This window comes from Piliocolobus tephrosceles, chromosome 6 (assembly GCF_002776525.5).
Source record: "Piliocolobus tephrosceles isolate RC106 chromosome 6, ASM277652v3, whole genome shotgun sequence".
In the NCBI taxonomy this organism is placed as follows: Eukaryota; Metazoa; Chordata; class Mammalia; order Primates; family Cercopithecidae; genus Piliocolobus; species Piliocolobus tephrosceles.
Window position 1 is genome coordinate 134,873,298 of NC_045439.1, and position 8,273 is coordinate 134,881,570.

Sequence of the window (8,273 nt, forward strand, 5' to 3'; positions counted from 1 at the left end):
CAGCATTTTAGAAGAATGAAATAACATGCATATAGATTCACTTTTGCAAATACGAGTGCAACAGTGTCTCTTGCCCTATGTGCTCTTCTTCAACGTGATCTGGACATTTTCCCATCTAGATGTGCGGTCTATTTCTCTGTGCTGTTAAATCTGAGGGTCTCTGGAACTGCCTTCACTAATAGACTATGGTAGAAGTGTTTTCATGCCTTTTTCTCTTATAGCCTTTAACTAGCTGGGCAGCTTCTACTGCCTGCCTCTTGGAATCTAGCTTCCATGTAAAAAGTGAGACTTCTTTTAGATACTCTTGCTGCAAGAAGGTAAGCCAAGTGAAGAAAGTGTGGAGGATGAGAAGCCACATGAAGAGAGAGAGAGAGGTCAAGAAGCTCTAAGGCACCATATCTGAGTAAAGAAGCTATTTTGCAGAAGATTCTTCCATCCCAGCTGATGCAATATCAATCAGAAATGACCCCCCTTTGGAGCCATTTCTACGTTTTACCCCAAAAAATCATTAGCAAAATAAAAATGATTGCTTTTAGCTATTAATTTTTGGGGTAGCCAGTTGTCCTGCAAGAGATAACTGAAATAATGAGCATGTCACATTACATAATCAGTAAACCATATAATGGAGCTAGCCTAAATTACAGACTGGGGCAGGCCAGCATGAAGCTGGCACAGAATTCAATGAAAAACAAAACATACTTGCTGTGTTCTGCCAAATGCTGTTAGGAAAGAGGTGGACACTCTCAACTCTTCTGCATGGCAGAGTGGCATAATGAGATTTGTGATTAGAGATGATCACACCGGGAGAAATTCAGAAGATAAGTGACATAGTGAAAGGACTTGGGGAAAGCAGCACCATTCTTCTATTATTATTATACTTTAAGTTCTGGGATACACGTGCAGAACGTACAGGCTTGTTAGATAGGTATACATGTGCCATAGTGGTTTGCTGTACCAATCAACCCGTCATCTAGGTTTTAAGCCCTGCATGCATTAGGTATTTTTTCTAATGCTCTCCCTCCCCTTGCTCCCAACCCTCTGACAGGCCCCAGTGTGTGATGTTCCCCTCCCTGTGTCCATGTGTTCTCATTGTTCAACTCCCACTTATGAGTGAGAACATGCAGATGCAGCACCATTCTTATACATGCTCTTGAAATTGACCATACAAGGATGATGAAGGCAGACAGGGGAAGAGTCACAGCATGGAGAGGAGCAACACACTTGGAAACCATTAATAATTAGAATCACGGAGGCTTGATTAGGAGAAAGGAGTGAGACAATAGTTGTTGCAGATGATTCCACAATGCTTTGCAATTGTCTAAGACAGCAAACACAGGAGAAGGAGTAGCTATAGTGGGGCAAAGGTGGCTAATGAGTCAGTTTCAAATGTGTTGAATTTGAGGTGCCTATGGGATTTTTAATGATTGCAGTCAAGTACTGGAAAAGCGATTGTACTATGGTTTTACTCAGCTATCATTTTCCCCTCTCTCATACTTCCTAATTATTTTTAATAGAGGGCAGCAATCCAAGAGATGTTGGTTGCTACTGAGTTCCCACTAATAGCTTCATACAGATTCTCACATTGTAATGGTCCTAACATCCCAACAACCCACTTTTCCCATTTGGTATTTTTTTTTCCATATCTAATTACAGGCATTAGATCTCGGTAATGACTGGGTTACATTTTCTGCTAGACAAATTACGGACATAATTATAGGCACATGTTCAGTTTAATATTGAAGCATCTGATGCTTCTATAGAGAAGATAATTGTCAGTCTTTGTAGTGTAATTAAGTCTAAATGGGAATCCTCATCATTTTCCAAATGAGCAAACAGTGAGCCAGTCTTGATTGGCTGTGTCATGGCAGCAAGTGAAATGGATTTGCTGTGTAGGTTAATTAGTCATGTATGAATGTCACAACCCTCAGAAAACTCAACATTAGCTGTAAGTATTAGAGCTCATTAGCAGTACATTGTTGCAACTCTCCATGATATTTACCTGGCTTATCTTTGGAAATCTAAACTCTCATTTTTTTTTTTCATGTATCTTTCTTCTCACAGTGATTCAGATCATTTAAATTTTCTACCCGTGAATTCCAATACAGACATGAGAGAGCACAGGAGCAAGGATTTACAGTGAAACAGACCTGCGTTCAAATCCCTTTCGATTTCATTCTTATGGTGAAAATTTTGACTATTACTGTTAATATCTCTCAGTTTCAGTAGTTTATCCATAAATACATGTTTAATCTTATTTTCAATGCTTTTTTTTAGTAAACTTGAGGCATTAATAAGCCTTTTCCTTAAGTTTTTCTCCACACATATCATTAACTACAGTTCAATATTTGTTTACAGCCTTTCCTTTGGTGTAAAATGTATTGTACAAGGAAGAACACAAACCTTAACTCTATATTTGCTAACTTTTGCAAATGCATACACCTGTGGAACCCAAACCTCCATCAAGAAATAGAATACTAATATCATTCCAGCATGTTCCCCTAGGCCTCTTCCCAATCAAATCCCGTCCTATGCCTCCAGCGGAAGCAAGTTTTCTGATATTTTCCCACAACTTTTGCTTGTTCTTGAACTTCATTTGAATGTGATAATGTAGTCTATAATTTTTTAATGTAAGTCTCTTTTTTCATCAAATGTGATGTTTTTAGCTCCATCCATGTTGCCATTATCAGTACATCTTCCTGCTGGAAGAACTAATATATCTGAACATTTCTGTTGCTTAATATAATAGAAATCTATTTCTTGTTCATGTCAGAGTACAACATGGGTATTTCTGCTTCAATGGCAGCTTCCTGGATATGGTGAACTTGGGCCCCTGCCAGTTGGGGTTTCACCTTTTCCTAAGGCCTGGGCAGAGCTTCATTCAGCAGCTGATTCAGAGAAAAGGGGCAGAAGGTAACTACAGTGTAAACATCCAGCCCGGAAGTGGCGCATATCACTCTGCACACATGCCATTTGGGGGTAGGGGGGTGGCGGGCACATGGCCATATGTGAGGAGCACAAAGGTGAAAAGCATAAGTCCTGGATGAGCAGCATCGTTCCTCTACATGCTCCACACTGTGGAAGGAAGAGTGCACATTTTTGATGGAATGATGGTTCTCTGCCACAGTGTCTTACCTTAATCCCATGACCTTCCCCTCACACTACGCTCTTTCCTGGGTTCCTCTGAAAGGGTAAATGGAGCATAAACCCTCTAAACCAATGACATCATGTCCACAGATTTCACACCTGTCAAATCTGGAAGTCAATTCCTGTCTGTCCAATTGGAGTTTCCCTACAAACTTGGCTTGTCCATGAGCATTCTGCCACTTGCATGGGCTGCTGGATGTCCTCCAAGGCTGTTTCTAATGTTGATCCCACTTCTGTATTCAGATCTCTCACCTCTGCTAACCTGTTCAAATGTTAGTAATGAAAAAATATTTCCTTAGTTAAGGGTCTGCCTGGTACCCAGAATCTGTTTTCAAGCAAAATTATTTAAAATGCAGATGGTTCCTGGCATACTGTGGTACAATTTTTCAACTTTACAATGGCAGAAAAGTGATAGGCATTCAGTAGAAACCACATTTCAAATTTTTAATTTTGATCCTTTCCCAGGCTAATGATATGAGTACTATAACTCTCAGTGCCTGGCAGCGGCGGTGAGCACAGCTTCCGGTCAGCCCGGCCATCTCAGGGGTAAACAACCAATGCTCTAAAGTGTACCGTGTTGCTAAGTGATTCTGCTCAACTGTAGGCTATTGGAAATGTTCTGAGCATGTTTGAGGTGGGCTAGGCTAAGCTATGATGTGTGGCAGATGAGGTGTATTAAATGCATTTTTGACTTAAGATATTTTCAACGTTATTGGTACATAAACCCATCATAAGTCAAGGCACATCTGTACAGAAATCCTTGACTGGAAAATCCCCCAATCACTCTCTTAACTTTTTTTTCTTTTCAATCAAGCCATTATCAACAAGGCTCCTAGAAATGTACTGAGACATTTACTATGTGTCTGGCCCTTTGCTAGAGCTTTTCACATATATTATCTAAATTAATTAAAAATGTTATAAGATACAACTTATTGTTGTTATTCCAGGATATAGGACGCTAAGGTCCAGAAGGTGAATGGTATTCTGAAGACAGAATTAGAGAATAACTTGGGATTTGAATTCATGTAATTTGTACTCTTATGACTAGAAAAGATACTAAAGATTCTCTAATTCCTTCATTTCAAAGATAGGGAAATTGAAGCCTAAAGCACTCCAGTGATTTGTCTACATCCAAATGCTGGGGAGCGGCCAAGGCTTCTAAATCTATTATGTCTGTTGCTTTAAAAAACAATAAATGTCATTATTCCTACACCCTTGCACTATGCCTGAATTGATTCCTAGTTGACGGTGACCAGTAGGGCAGCTTCTGTTTGGAGGCTGCCTATCAAAATACTCTCAGCTCCCACCTGAATGCTGATGTCACATCAACTAGCTATCTTCCTAAAATGATCAAACCACACTTCGCCTTTGCTAAACACTTTTTCTCTTAAAGTCTTCCCAAAATCTATTTAGCAAAGGCAAAAAGGCTTTGACAAAATTTCCCCTAGTTCAAAGGTATGAATTCACTGCATAGGTGCAATTGAAAGTTTTTGCCAAAGATCAGATGGTTGTAGATGTGTGGCATTATTTCTGAGGGCTCCGTTCTGTTCCATTGGTCTGTATCTCTGTTTTGGTACCAGTACCATGCTGTTTTGGTTACTGTAGCCTTGTAGTATAGTTTGAAGTCAGGTAGCGTGACGCCTTCGGCTTTGTCCTTTTGACTTAGGATTGTCTTGGCAATGCGGGCTCTTTTTTGGTTCCATATGAACTTTAAAGCAGTTTTTTCCAATTCGGTGAAGAAACTCATTGGTAGCTTGATGGGGATGGCATTGAATCTATAAATAACCTTGGGCAGTATAGCCATTTTCACGATATTGATTCTTCCTATCCATGAGCATGGTATGTTCTTCCATTTGTTTGTGTCCTCTTTGATTTCACTGAGCAGTGGTTTGTAGTTCTCCTTGAAGAGGTCCTTTACATCCCTTGTAAGTTGGATTCCTAGGTATTTTATTCTCTTTGACAAACCTGACAAAAACAAGAAACGGGGAAAGGATTCCCTATTTAATAAATGGTGCTGGGAAAATTGGCTAGCCATAAGTAGAAAGCTGAAACTGGATCCTTTCCTTACTCCTTATACGAAGATTAATTCAAGATGGATTAGAGACTTAAATGTTAGACCTAATACCATAAAAACCCTAGAAGAAAATCTAGGTAGTACCATTCAGGACATAGGCATGGGCAAGGACGTCATGTCTAAAACACCGAAAGCAACGGCAGCAAAAGCCAAAATTGACAAATGGGATCTAATTAAACTAAAGAGCTTCTGCACAGCAAAAGAAACTACCATCAGAGTGAACAGGCAACCTACAGAATGGGAGAAAATTTTTGCAATCTACTCATCTGACAAAGGGCTAATTTCCAGAATCTACTAAGAACTCAAACAAATATACAAGAAAAAAACAAACAACCCCATCAAAAAGTGGGCAAAGGATATGAACAGACATTTCTCAAAAGAAGACATTCATACAGCCAACAGACACATGAAAAAATGCTCAGCATCACTCGCCATCAGAGAAATGCAAATCAAAACCACAATGAGATACCATCTCACACCAGTTAGAATGGCAATCATTAAAAAATCAGGAAACAACAGGTGTTGGAGAGGATGTGGAGAAATAGGAACACTTTTACACTGTTGGTGGGATTGTAAACTAGTTCAACCATTATGGAAAACAGTATGGCAATTCCTCAAGGATCTAGAACTAGATGTACCATATGACCCAGCCATCCCACTACTGGGTATATACCCAAAGGATTATAAACTATGCTACTACAAAGACACATGCACACGTATGTTTATCGTGGCACTATTCACAATAGCAAAGACTTGGAATCAACCCAAATGTCCATCAGTGACAGACTGGATTAAGAAAATGTGGCACATATACACCATGGAATACTATTTTTTTTTTTTTTTTTTTTTTTTTTTTTTTTTTTTAGGGACATGGATGCAGCTGGAAACCATCATTCTTAGCAAACTATCACAAGAAGAGAAAACCAAACACCGCATGTTCTCACTCATAGGTGGGAACTGAATAATGAGCTCACTTGGACTCAGGAAGGGGAACATCACACAATGGGGCCTATCATGGGGGGGGGGGAGGGATTGCATTGGGGAGTTATACCTGATATAAATGATGAATTGATGGGTGCTGACGAGTTGATGGGTGCAGCACACCAACATGGCACATGTATACATATGTAACAAACCTGCACGTTATGCACATGTACCCTAGAACTTAAAGTATAATAAAAAAAAAAAAAAAGAAAGAAAGAAAGTTTTTGCTACCACAACAATCAGCTTCTCATATTTCCTTGCTATCTTTGCTTTTATTGTCTGAACCCAAATCAGCTTGGCTCAGCACTGGCAACGATGTCATATTTAACGGCTGTAAATATGTTTTCTTCACTCTCAGGCGTCTTTATTTACTCAATGTAAGGGAATAAACTAGTGTAGGTTAGGAGTCCTCTACATATTGAAAATGAAATGGGAAAACATTCCCACAAAGAAAATAAAATATCTTTGAAAGGTGACATGCCATGTTACTTTTGTTAATCCCTAGTTGGGGGCCTTGTAAACACACAGCTAGAGTCCGCTGCAGTACATATCTATGATGATATGTATCTAAGTGAGTGGGTATAAAAGGAAAAGAGAAACTATTTTCCCCCTAAAGAACAATAACATATACTCTTGTAAGCCAGTTAGCAAAGCACTCTGGAGAGACCTCACTTGCTGGAGTGATATGCAATTTGTGGGAAGCCACTAATTGCAACTTATAGAACATGGTTTTAAATCTTTCCAGAAAGTGCCTTACTTATTCAAAATGAGGCATTTAAAGGCTGCAAAGCTGCCAAAAGCTCCTGCCCATGGTGACTGGCATTTTCCTGTCCTGGAGAGAGAGTAAGTCTAACATCTTATAATGACAATTGGAGTCAAGTGTCCCATGGGGAGAGGGGAGACGTTGGCCAATACTAAAAAGTAAAACAAAAAAAGAAAGCTACCGTTTGCTTGAGGACAATCAGATTTGTGGAATGAATGAATCTTCGGTGAATTCTCATTAATACTGTAACACATATGTGTAACACATATACTGTACACACATATATATGTATGTCTATCTATATACATGACAATCTGATTTCAGGCTCTCTCTCTATATATACACACACATACACACATATATATAATACTTAATAGGTTTTACCTTCAGCAGGAAGGCTCTGCTAGATATCTTCTAGGAAAAAAAAAATTTTTTTTTTAAATCAGTTCCAAACCACTTACTAACCAGAACACTGCCTACTTTCTAGAAGTCAAGTAATACACAGTTTTTGAATGATGAATATAGTTTTCATTAATTGAGAACATATCACACCTCTGGCATTCAGGTCAAGTGTATCCCCTGCTGTTTACCATATAGCCCTGCTGGGCTTTCTTGAGTGTTTCAGGTCTTTTCTCATGCTGTATTCTCTTCCTTCCTGCTCTCTCCCAAAAGCTTCTCTGTCTAGCTATCTACTCCTTATTATTCCACACTCAGTCAAAATGTCTAGCAACAGGTGAAGAGTTATAAATCAGGGATTGCCTACCCTGGAGGCTGAACATTTCCCTTGAACTTGCATGTGGTGACAATTTCCTTCTATGACCCCAGTCTATGTAGATGTCATGCTATGCATCCCTACAGGATGCTTCACTTTTTCTTTAATGTCACTGGGAACAAATGTGATTGCTTATCAAAACCTCTTGGTAGGAGCCCTACAGTGGGAGAACATGCTGGTCTTGCTTCCTTTTACCTTCTGTGTCCTCTTCCCTTGGTCCAGTTCCTGTAGGGGCACATAAACATTTGTGGAATGAATGAATCTTCAGTGAATTCTCATTAATACTGTAAGATAGGAATCATTACCCTTAATATACACATAAGAACTTTGAGGAAGATTAGAGAAGAAACTTCTCTGGGATTCTTTATGTAACAAATAATAGAGCTAGTTTGAAAAACCATGTCTACCTTTCTCTAAAATCCATAACTTTCCACCCCATGCTACTTTGCCTTATGCTTTAAAAGGAACTCTTACCACGCAAATTTAGGATATAAAAGTGAAAATAGTGCCAGCAAATGCAAAAAAAAAAAAAAAAA